General features: G+C 43.8%; 5 non-coding genes across 5 annotated transcripts; 2 read left to right on the top strand and 3 right to left on the bottom strand.

The window, feature by feature from the left end:
• Positions 1–221: 221 nt before the first annotated feature.
• Positions 222–304, bottom strand: TRNAL-CAG (transfer RNA leucine (anticodon CAG)). Its single transcript has one exon. It is a non-coding gene; the product is annotated as a tRNA-Leu (tRNA).
• Positions 305–834: 530 nt separating this feature from the next.
• Positions 835–944, top strand: TRNAL-CAA (transfer RNA leucine (anticodon CAA)). The gene is made up of 2 exons: positions 835–872; positions 899–944. It is a non-coding gene; the product is annotated as a tRNA-Leu (tRNA).
• A 942-nt stretch (positions 945–1,886) lies between these two features.
• TRNAL-CAG (transfer RNA leucine (anticodon CAG)) lies at positions 1,887–1,969 on the bottom strand. Its single transcript has one exon. It is a non-coding gene; the product is annotated as a tRNA-Leu (tRNA).
• A 2,479-nt stretch (positions 1,970–4,448) lies between these two features.
• TRNAD-GUC (transfer RNA aspartic acid (anticodon GUC)) lies at positions 4,449–4,520 on the top strand. Its single transcript has one exon. It is a non-coding gene; the product is annotated as a tRNA-Asp (tRNA).
• A 595-nt stretch (positions 4,521–5,115) lies between these two features.
• Positions 5,116–5,187, bottom strand: TRNAQ-CUG (transfer RNA glutamine (anticodon CUG)). The gene has a single exon. It is a non-coding gene; the product is annotated as a tRNA-Gln (tRNA).
• Positions 5,188–11,413: the final 6,226 nt, after the last annotated feature.

Below are 11,413 nucleotides of genomic sequence, written 5' to 3'. Positions count from 1 at the left end.
ACAGCTCCCGCCAAGCAGAGGGAATTACATTTACACAGCTCGCACAGCATGCAGGGAAATGTAGTCCTCTCTTAATAAAATAAAAAAAGTTAACTACATGGAAAAAAAATAATTACTAACACTGTAAAATGAGGGTTAAATTGTAGGACAATATATTTTCTTTAATTTAATGAGACTTTATTTTTTCGTGAACAATGATATTAATAAAAATAAAAGGTATTTGTCAGAAGTGGGATTCGAACCCACGCCTCCAGAGGAGACTGCGACCTGAACGCAGCGCCTTAGACCGCTCGGCCATCCTGACATCTGTAAACTTACACCTGCAAAGGTTCTATCAATGCTGCAGCAACCATGACATACTGTTTTCTTGTTACATTATTAGTTTCATGCTGTTCGTTACTAAACTCCATCAACATGTTTCTGTTATAGTTTCAGCAAGTATGAACAGCTGCCAGGAATCAATTGGTTCGCTTTCTACCTAATCATAATCCAAATATAACTACACTTAGAGTCCTGCTTTGGTTAGCTGCAGCTGCAGCAGCGAGGTATCTAAATGTACAGTATTAGACGAAGAAAAGATTTTCCACCTGGGGTCAGTGCCGTCTATCAAAAAACTCATTAAAAAAAAATCTCCTCTTCTTATTACATACATTTGGCAATTCTCTTCTAACTAATTATTCAGTCATTATAAATATAAACTTCATGAAAGCAAACTGTGGGCGTTGAAATGTGGAAAATATAACATAGTGTTTTATATCAACATTCACTCTAATAATATACAGAATACAGCGCTGCATGCTTCATCTAAACGTCTAACACAACATGACATTAGTTGTCAGGATGGCCGAGCGGTCTAAGGCGCCAGACTCAAGATTAGTCTCTTCCCAAGCGTTGGGTGTTCTGGTCTCCGTATGGAGGCGTGGGTTCAAATCCCACTTCTGACACAATTTTTTTTTTCATTGATATAGCTTTATGATCAAAATTTTAGAAGTCTTATTCACTAAAGTGAGAATTCAAAATGAAAAAAATAATTAAAAGTGAATTTAAAATTTTTCAAAATAGCTGAACCAGAAAAATTCTCTAGCTAAATTATGCTTATATAATATAACACATAAATATAAGTGGGGCAACATGCTCAGGACAAGTGGGAGCGTCAGCCAGCAGCATGTTGCATTCAGGAGGAATGTATGCGCGATCGTCAAGGGGTAAGCGCTTATACCTCTAAGAGCATAATACTAGAGTTGCCTCCACAGCGAGTGCATACATTAGTTAACAAGCAAGTACTTTAGGTCAACTTTACTGTCTGTGTCTGTGTGTATGACTGACTGTCTGCCTGTGTGTGTGTGTGAGACGGTCTGCCTTTGTGTGTGTATGGCCGTCTGACTCTGTGTGTGTGTGTGTGTGTGTGTGTGTCACATACAACCAATACACGCATATCACACACTGTTAATACACCCATTACAAATATCACACATAGCATACATATCACACACCGTCATCACACCTACTATCACATACACAGACAACACAAACATTACAGCATACATGGATGACGGGGGGGGGGGGGGGGGGCGCTGTGAAGATTTTTCGCACAGGGCGTCTAAATGCCTAAGGCCGGCCCTGAGCTCGAGTAAGAAGCGTCCGGCTGGCTCGGCAGTTAGGCTCCGCCCCCGGGACTGTACATTTTTTGACACAAATAAAAAAATAACCAAGTCCGCAATGTGTGCTGATTATTAGTTTTTTTTTTTCATGAGGTTTACAACTTTTCCAGACAATTAATGGTATAGTGAAATATCCTTTTAGTGTTTAAAAAAAATCTTTAAAAGAGAACTGAATTCAAATGAAACACTGTTTTGCCCCCAAAAATTTCAATCATAAAAAAAAATTGTCAGAAGTGGGATTCGAACCCACGCCTCCAGAGGAGACTGCGACCTGAACGCAGCGCCTTAGACCGCTCGGCCATCCTGACTTATAGGTTCTAGTCGAAAAAACAGATTAGAAATGACTGAAGACAGAAAGAACGACAGGGCTAAGTTTGTCAAAAGATTTTAGTATTATAGTACTTCTAAATGCCTGCAGAGCATGGTCGACTAAGGGCCGAAGTTGAACACATCAGTTTTTAACACGGAAAAAAATACCCTTCTTTTACTTGTATTCGCCATTTCACTTTTCATTCTCACATAATCATGAATGCCAGATTCTAAAAATTTATCAGAACAGCCCTACCCCTGGCCTCGCCCCCCATTACACTCTCAGTCATGGAGGGGGAGGGAGGGCAAGGAAGTGTGCAGACTAAATCACAGCTGATACATGGTTATTAAATTAAATAATGTGGTTAAGAAGGGAGACACAAGGGGCGGGGCCTGACAACGGAACCGAGCGGTCGCACATTGCTGCAGCTCCCGCTCGGATTTCTACAATCCGGCCGATCTGAGGGCATCCGACACCAACCTGGGTCGCAGAATCTCGGTCTGAGTCCGGGACAGACAGCCGACACTGCCGATGCCGTTCTTCCACACGCCCGGATCAAAAACACGACGCCGAGGCGGCAAGGCCTACCACGCGGGCGGACGGCAGAGAGACTCAGGGGAAGGAGTTTGGCCCTGGGGAGCACCAGACCTAGACGACTGGTACCTTAACCTGCCACACACAGGTGAGATGGGGCGCAAATCTCAGGACCTACCCACACATACCCCTAAGCCACAGCGCGACATAAGCCAGATGCTACAGGCCCCAGGCGCAACGCGGCCCACGTCTCAACGAGACGCTTCACCACCACCCTCAGAGGAGGAAGACCCAACAGATAGCCCACCACCCACTCCCTGTCACCCAGCTCACTCACGGGTAACAGAGGAAAGTGCCCCAGCATCCAGGAGCGATATCCAGGCTATGCTGACAGGCCTACAGCAGAACCTCAAGCAAATGTGGGAGGCTGACCTGGCAGCGCTGAAAGGTGATGTGCTTGCAGTGACAGCACGTACACAAGCCACCGAAACGGTAGTGGGGACCTTACAACAGGGCCTACAAGAGCTGGAGGAGAAAGTACAAAAAATGCACACCACTCAGACTACCCTATCTAGACAAGTCAACCTGCTGGACGACAGGGGGAGACGCAAAAACGTCAAAATCAGGGGGGTGCAGGAATCCGTACTGCTGGAGGAACTACCACATTTCATCAGACGCCTCGTAGCCGCACTACTCCCGGCCAGACAAGCCAAAACCTTCCTATTCGATGGAATATATAGAATTGCGAAATCCCCGCAAGCACCTACAGCAGCCCCACGAGACATCATACTACGGTGCCAGTCCATGTCAGACAAGCTAGGACTCTTAGCAGCGCTACAGGGAAAGACACCTCTGGAATTTGAGGGTTGCCGACTATCATTCTTCCAGGACTTGAGCAGAGCCACACTACTATGGCGTAAGCAAATGCAACCACTTACTAAACCACTCCACGCAGCAGGCATCACCTACAAGTGGTCCACTCCGGGAACCCTGTGGGTTACCAAAGACAACAAGCATTATAAGGTCATGGACCCCTGCGAAGGACCTGCTCTAATGGCAACACTGGGACTCCTAACTCCGACGACAACCTCACCGCCACAACCAGGCCACCGACCCAGGAGTGTGGAGGTGCCAACAACGGCAGCAACAAGACCCCGTGGAGACACCAAGACCTGAAATACCGCGCCGGGTCTGAGACCCTGTAAATAGCCATGCCACACAGCGCACCTCCGGTCCAGGCGATAACCATGCAGCTCCTACAAGAAGGTATAACAGAAATAGACCGAAACCACATAGGGAGCCACTAAGGGGAACGTCATAGCGCCCCACACACCAAACCCGGCTCTAGCCCTGGACCCCATATGGAGCATCATTCTTACACAGATATCAGGGATCTGGTGGCATTTGACCTACACAGGGAAAGGCATACCGGACGCTACACGCCCCACACGCTAGATGTCTCCAAAGTACTCGCGCTGGCACACATAGACGGGTATATATTCCCCTACACTCTCACCAGTTCAGGCCCTCGATACAACATTTCAGCCCACTAAATTTTTTTAAAAAAATGTGCGAAGTGTTCCTCACCAGTTTATACCATGTTGAAAATTTTTATGAGCCATGTTCACACATATGCGGAATTACCAACTTGTTTGTTTTTTCCACCGCACGCAAAAATAAAGATTTACAAAAAAAAAAAAAAGAAGGGAGACACAAGAGTATAAGGTGGAAGGGTCTCTACTGGCTGTCTAAATGTCACTAAGGTGTTTTTTTTTCTTTTTAAAAAACACTTTAGACAGACCCGGGTAATCCCTATTTTCTGGACTGTTAGTTGTGCCTTGAGGAGAGGGTTGAGAAGGCTAGGAATACAATGTTGGATTCCTAGCTAATCATTTATCTAGATCATAGTAAGGAGAGAGAAGTCAACCAAACCTATATGTCAATCCTCGTTAGTATAGTGGTAAGTATCCCCGCCTGTCACGCGGGAGACCGGGGTTCGATTCCCCGACGGGGAGACTTCTTTTTTGCAAGATTTTTATTTGTTATTAATTTTTTATTTGTTATTAATCATAATCGAACAAAAATAAATAATGTTTTTTAACCCCTTAATGACACAACTTCTGGAATAAAAGGGAATCATGACGGAATATAAATGGCAATAATAATAATAAAATATATCCGTCGTCTGTCCTTAAGGGGTTAAAATATTACACCTACATTGATTTATATATTTAAGTGTTATGTATATTAAATATACATTTTATATATACATTTGTTATTAATCATAATCGACCTGAACAAAAATGAATATTTTTTTCATATATTACAACTACATTGATTTATATATTTAAGTATTATATATATTAAGTAAAATGCTTTATTTAACAAGTTTAGAAGATCAGGATCGATGTTTCAGTCCACCTATCGATGTTTCAGTCCACATAAACAATTCTGAAGAAAGTCCCATAGGTGGATGGAAATGTTGATCTTTTAAATTTGTTAAATAAAGCATTGGATTTTATTGAAAGACTGAAATGCAGATACCTTTTTGTACCATATATTTGAGTAATATGATGATGTTAATAAAATGGAGAAAAAAAAAAAAAAACTAGGTCCCACCGAGATTTGAACTCGGATCGCTGGATTCAGAGTCCAGAGTGCTAACCATTACACCATGGAACCAGATGATGTCACCTACGAAATACCAAATGATCACATAGCTACTGTATTTGGATACTCAGAAAATTGAAGATTATACTAGCATACTGTACTAATAATCTTAATTTTAATAATGACAGGAGGTGAATATTTTGCATTAACTTTCTTTACTAACTCCATGGTAGCAAAGAAAAAACAGGAGAAATAAAGAACCAATCAGAACACAGTAAGAGTGTATATAAGGAAAAGAATATCCAAAGCACCTACTCTTGACAAATGAGACATCACAAGTCCATAACAAAACAAGTAACTTTATACGAAAATCCAACTTCAGCCTTGAAAACGATAAGGGAAACAAATTCCTCTCATAGACCATGACAACAGGTTAAGCTGAAAGAAAATAGACTAGTTTCAGTGATACGGGACTGAATGAATGAACATATAACAGTGAGTTTATGTTATCAGATGCTAATATAAATAGAAATATTCAAAACATGTGAGAATGTAAATTCCACATAAGATAATTAATCAAAAACACGTAATATAGGTTATCTAATACTGCAAACCACCAATGTCCTGTGACCCTATAACTTACCTAATACTAGGGTTGGAAAGAACAAAAAGGGGGTGAAATATTGGCCTCCTGTCATTATTAAAATTAAGATTATTAGTACACTACGCTAGCATAATCCTCAAGTTTACAACATGACAGGAGGCTTCATATTTAAAAATTTTAACAATTAGCATGAAGAGAAAACTCGACGTTACACAATGGACGGAAATAAAATGTCTGAAACGTGGACTTGCGTGAACAGTCTGCCGCCTTTAAGATATCCGAAAGTGACGTGCCTGCCGAATAAGCCGACGATGCCACTGTTCCTCGAACGGAGTGCGCACCGAACTACGGGTCTATCCCGGCCAACGTAAGGAGCCATTTGATCAATCTAAACAGAGTAGTAACCGAAACCAGACCATAAGGACTGACATTTGAAACCAACAGTTGTTGGGATCATGTTGATCGCAACGCTGCCGTCAGATACGCCCATAATGCCGCTACCACACAAAGTTGAGGGTCGGAAACAAAGAACTGGTAGAAGACTGATGCCGAATCTAATTCTGTCCGTCGTGAAATACGGATTGTGACTCCCTCCAGAGTGACCGAAAAAAGCGTTCACGTCAAAAGCGTGTACATCGAAGACTCGTCGGAATGAAATGAGGCACAGTAGAAAGTTAAATTTGGCTTAAAGATAGAAGTTTGTTAGGTGGCCATTCTCTCAAGAAACAAGCACTACATCCACATCCCACAGATGTTGATATTTAGGAGCTGGAGGATGCCTGAGTTTGATGCCTCGTAGTAGTCGGCAGATAAGGGGGTCTTGACCAACTGCCTTCCCTTGAACAGGTATGTGGGCTGCCGATATAGCGGACCTGATGACGTTGATGGTGCGGTATGACTTACCTTTCTCGAAGAGTGAAGAGATGAAATTCATGATCACGGAAATAGGTGCTGTAAAGGGATCGATGTCCCGTCCCACACACCAATGGGTCCAAGATTGCCAGGCAGATAGGTAACTTGTTTTTAGAAGTCAGTATGTGCCGTGTTTCAACTTAAAACAATGCACATACTGAGATATTTGTAATTGTTTGCTGTGGGCTACTTGCACCTCTAAACCACGTGACATTGACAGCCCAGTATTCTACGTCAGTTATCAGCATGTAGAGCTCTGCAAGTAGAAGATATTTTCCCCTCCCACCCTCTCTGTGGGCACTCCTTCATACCTCCCTCTGTGCGGAAAGGAGCCCGTGCCTGCTCTCTACGGTGGTAAAAATTACCAGATTTTACTAATTACATGACGTAAAGTCATGATTTTATTTAGGACACGGAGGCGAGTATGAGGCTTATCTCTTTCTTTTATTCCTAAGCAGCAAAGAAAGCTAAGGTATTCGTAGTATAGAAAATAGTATAGAAAAAAAATGAACAAATATCCTCACCGGGTTAACCATTACATCACTATATCTTAGCTAATGGGAACAGTCCACATATTGTATAGTCCCATGTGCCCCCCATCTCTTCCTCTTTCCTGTTGATGCCGAAGCTAATAGTTAATAACAACAATTAACAAAATTAACTGAAACACCAGAAACAGGCGGGTAGCCGAAATCTTGGCAACAAATCTTTTCTAGAGAGAGACGGATCTTCGGTAACTGATCCTCTCGAACTGTGGAAGATGTCAATGTTGCCAGGGGGTGTCATAACTTTTCAGGTTAGAAGGGGACAGAGAAAACAAATGGTAAAATATGTTCCCCCAACTATTTTCATATTATCACAGTATAAAACAATTAACCAATATAATTATTTACCTATTTAAATAATACATATATTAGGTAACTGTTGGACACCAGCAGTTGTTGACCAGCTGGGGTCCCATCTAGGCCCCGATGGCCAGCAGAGATCGCCGATCTATAGACTTTAATGGTATGGTAAGCCAACCCTTGATTATATAGATTGGTAAGGAAACGTAACAGGTAATTCACAGGAGCACGTACGGGATCCACCTGTTGTTCCATGCACCAACTATTCCATCCGTTCCAGGCATACACTGTGTGCAGAATTATTAGGCAAATGAGTATTTTGACCACATCATCCTCTTTATGCATGTTGTCTTACTCCAAGCTGTATAGGCTCGAAAGCCTACTACCAATTAAGCATATTAGGTGATGTGCATCTCTGTAATGAGAAGGGGTGTGGTCTAATGACATCAACACCCTATATCAGGTGTGCATAATTATTAGGCAACTTCCTTTCCTTTGGCAAAATGGGTCAAAAGAAGGACTTGACAGGCTCAGAAAAGTCAAAAATAGTGAGATATCTTGCAGAGGGATGCAGCACTCTTAAAATTGCAAAGCTTCTGAAGCGTGATCATCGAACAATCAAGCGTTTCATTCAAAATAGTCAACAGGGTCGCAAGAAGCGTGTGGAGAAACCAAGGCGCAAAATAACTGCCCATGAACTGAGAAAAGTCAAGCGTGCAGCTGCCAAGATGCCACTTGCCACCAGTTTGGCCATATTTCAGAGCTGCAACATCACTGGAGTGCCCGAAAGCACAAGGTGTGCAATACTCAGAGACATGGCCAAGGTAAGAAAGGCTGAAAGACGACCACCACTGAACAAGACACACAAGCTGAAACGTCAAGACTGGGCCAAGAAATATCTCAAGACTGATTTTTCTAAGGTTTTATGGACTGATGAAATGAGAGTGAGTCTTGATGGGCCAGATGGATGGATTGGTAAAGGGCAGAGAGCTCCAGTCCGACTCAGACGCCAGCAAGGTGGAGGTGGAGTACTGGTTTGGGCTGGTATCATCAAAGATGAGCTTGTGGGGCCTTTTCGGGTTGATGATGAAGTCAAGCTCAACTCCCAGTTTCTGGAAGACACCTTCTTCAAGCAGTGGTACAGGAAGAAGTCTGCATCCTTCAAGAAAAACATGATTTTCATGCAGGACAATGCTCCATCACGCGTCCAAGTACTCCACAGCGTGGCTGGCAAGAAAGGGTATAAAAGAAGAAAATCTAATGACATGGCCTCCTTGTTCACCTGATCTGAACCCCCTTGAGAACCTGTGGTCCATCATCAAATGTGAGATTTACAAGGAGGGAAAACAGTACACCTCTCTGAACAGTGTCTGGGAGGCTGTGGTTGCTGCTGCACGCAATGTTGATGGTGAACAGATCAAAACACTGACAGAATCCATGGATGGCAGGCTTTTGAGTGTCCTTGCAAAGAAAGGTGGCTATATTGGTCACTGATTGGTTTTTGTTATGTTTTTGAATGTCAGAAATGTATATTTGTGAATGTTGAGATGTTATATTGGTTTCACTGGTAAAAATAAATGATTGAAATGGGTATATATTTGTTTTTTGTTAAGTTGCCTAATAATTATGCACAGTAATAGTCACCTGCACACACAGATATCCCCCTAAAATAGCTATAACTAAAAACAAACTAAAAACTACTTCCAAAAATATTCAGCTTTGATATTAATGAGTTTTTTGGGTTCATTGAGGACATGGTTGTTGTTCAATAATAAAATTAATCCTCAAAAATACAACTTGCCTAATAATTCTGCACTCCCTGTATTGGTAGGCTCCAAATGCAGAAAGATAAGTCCTGCGCTTACTCCCATTACTACTGGGCGGCAGCAAAGATTACAGTACATACCTGCTGTGGCGGAACCCACCTCGCCACTGGACATTGGAGGGGCCTGGCTGCCTGCCTCCTACCTGCGGACTATGGCCCCTGGACAATTGGTACGTTTGGACTATATTTGAGCATGTTGTATTCTGTATTGCTGCTGCTGGCCCTTTTAGGATCATCCATGGACATATTGGGACTTTTGGGAATACTGTCCCTTTAAGACTGTGGAGCATATTACAGTATACTGCCTTGAATATTATGTATGTATTTATGTGTTCGGTTAACCTGGGATATGTATGCAGCATTCACCTGATTGTTCGGTAGGCTCACTCCATTCATTATATTGAGTGAAACTACCGAACAACCAGACCACCTAGGAGATGGAGTGTGCCGTCAATTGACCGCCCAGAAGCTGCGGTTAACCGCAGCTTAATTGACAAACGCTGGGTGGCCTTTGTTCGTCAAACGAACACGTGGTGGCGGCCATCTTAACTCCCGAACAGCGGTGTTTTGCCGTCGAGTGTCTGGAACTAAAATCGGACACTCGACTAAGCAGACACCGCTGAGACCTCCAGACTTCCGTGGATTCGTGCTGCAACTACCGAACGAGTCGCCGTTCGGTAGAAAGACTAAGGTTCACAAGGGGAATCCAACGAACCCAAGGAAACCCACGGATGGCAAGCCGTTCGGGACTTTTTAATACACTAACAGAGACCGACCGCAAGGCCAAACCTTATGGAACTATTTTCGGTTACTTTGCCTGTGCGGTCGGTCAATACTTTAAAGCCCCATAACTCCCGAACCCTTTATCCGAATGGGCTGATTTTCACATATGCTGTTCCTCCAGACCAGGGCTATCTGGGATTTGTGGATGTACCCCAAGTATTTAGGGTACATCCAAGACTTGGGTAAAACTATGTACATTATAATTATGTTAACTGGTTATCTGAGGGGAGGGGATGTGTGGGTTGTACCATGTATCTGACTGGTTATTTTATGCCTCCCCCTGGGTGTGGCCTGTAAGTGTACAATTGTAATAAAAGCCAGGCTGGATGTGCCAGTCCAGAGTTCCTGCTTAACCCTCAAAGTGAAGTGTCGTCTCATTATTGGGGGAGGATTTATTGTATGCTGTTCCAGTTTGACTGCTAGGAGTGTAAACCTATTCGTATGGTTTCCTATTCAACTGTCTACAGTATTCATATGCTTGAGAGGATTTATACGCGTCTCTGATTCGGTGGTTGTGGTGTCTGCTGCAGTGCTTGGAGTCCTCAGGAAACGCTAGGAGCATCCATTAACAGAGGTACCCAGTCGGGGTGCCAGGCGATCCGTTACATTGGTGGCAGCGGTGGGATGGCGTCCTGGTGTGAGAGGAACAACACCCTGGAGACACAGGAATTATTATGGAGCGACATAGAACCAGCGAGTCCCTGGACAGTGCTCCAGGTGGAAGAGGAGTTTAACTGGAGATTACAGAGCATCTTGGCCACACTGGATAAGCCGATAGCAGAGGCATCCAGGTTGGCATGCAGAGAGGATGCCCGACAGGGGATGTGGGAAGAAACCCTGGAGGGTGTCCAGCGTTGGCGAGGTGAGCCTCTCCCCAACAAGGAGCAGCGATTACAAACCAGAGTGGCCCTACGGATACCTATGCTGGGAGAACAGGCCCAGGAGGAATGGGTGATACAACTTGATTCACTGGCATGGAGGGAACTGGGTCTCGATGATGCATACCAAGCGCTACGTTGGTACGCGGTTCAGCGGGTTCCCGGAATGGCCAAATTTGACAAACCCGAGGGCAAGGATTATAATGGCCCTGGCTTATTATGGGGGACCTTTGCAGAACCGGAATTTGGGAGTGCGGCAGAGTCACGGCTTTGGGACATAATTGCCTACAGATAGGCCGTGCTGGATCTCCCTATGGCTGAAGTTCTAAGGCCAGACCTGATTGAACTGGCTGTCCAGGAATGGGAACTGGAGCAGGATTACCAGCACCTGTTCAGCTCCAGTCAGTTACCCTATACCCTGCAAGTACCACCAGAGCAGTGGGAGATCGAA

The sequence above is a fragment of the Pelobates fuscus genome, chromosome 12 (assembly GCF_036172605.1).
Source record: "Pelobates fuscus isolate aPelFus1 chromosome 12, aPelFus1.pri, whole genome shotgun sequence".
In the NCBI taxonomy this organism is placed as follows: domain Eukaryota; kingdom Metazoa; phylum Chordata; class Amphibia; order Anura; family Pelobatidae; genus Pelobates; species Pelobates fuscus.
This window is presented reverse-complemented; position numbering and strand designations above follow the sequence as displayed.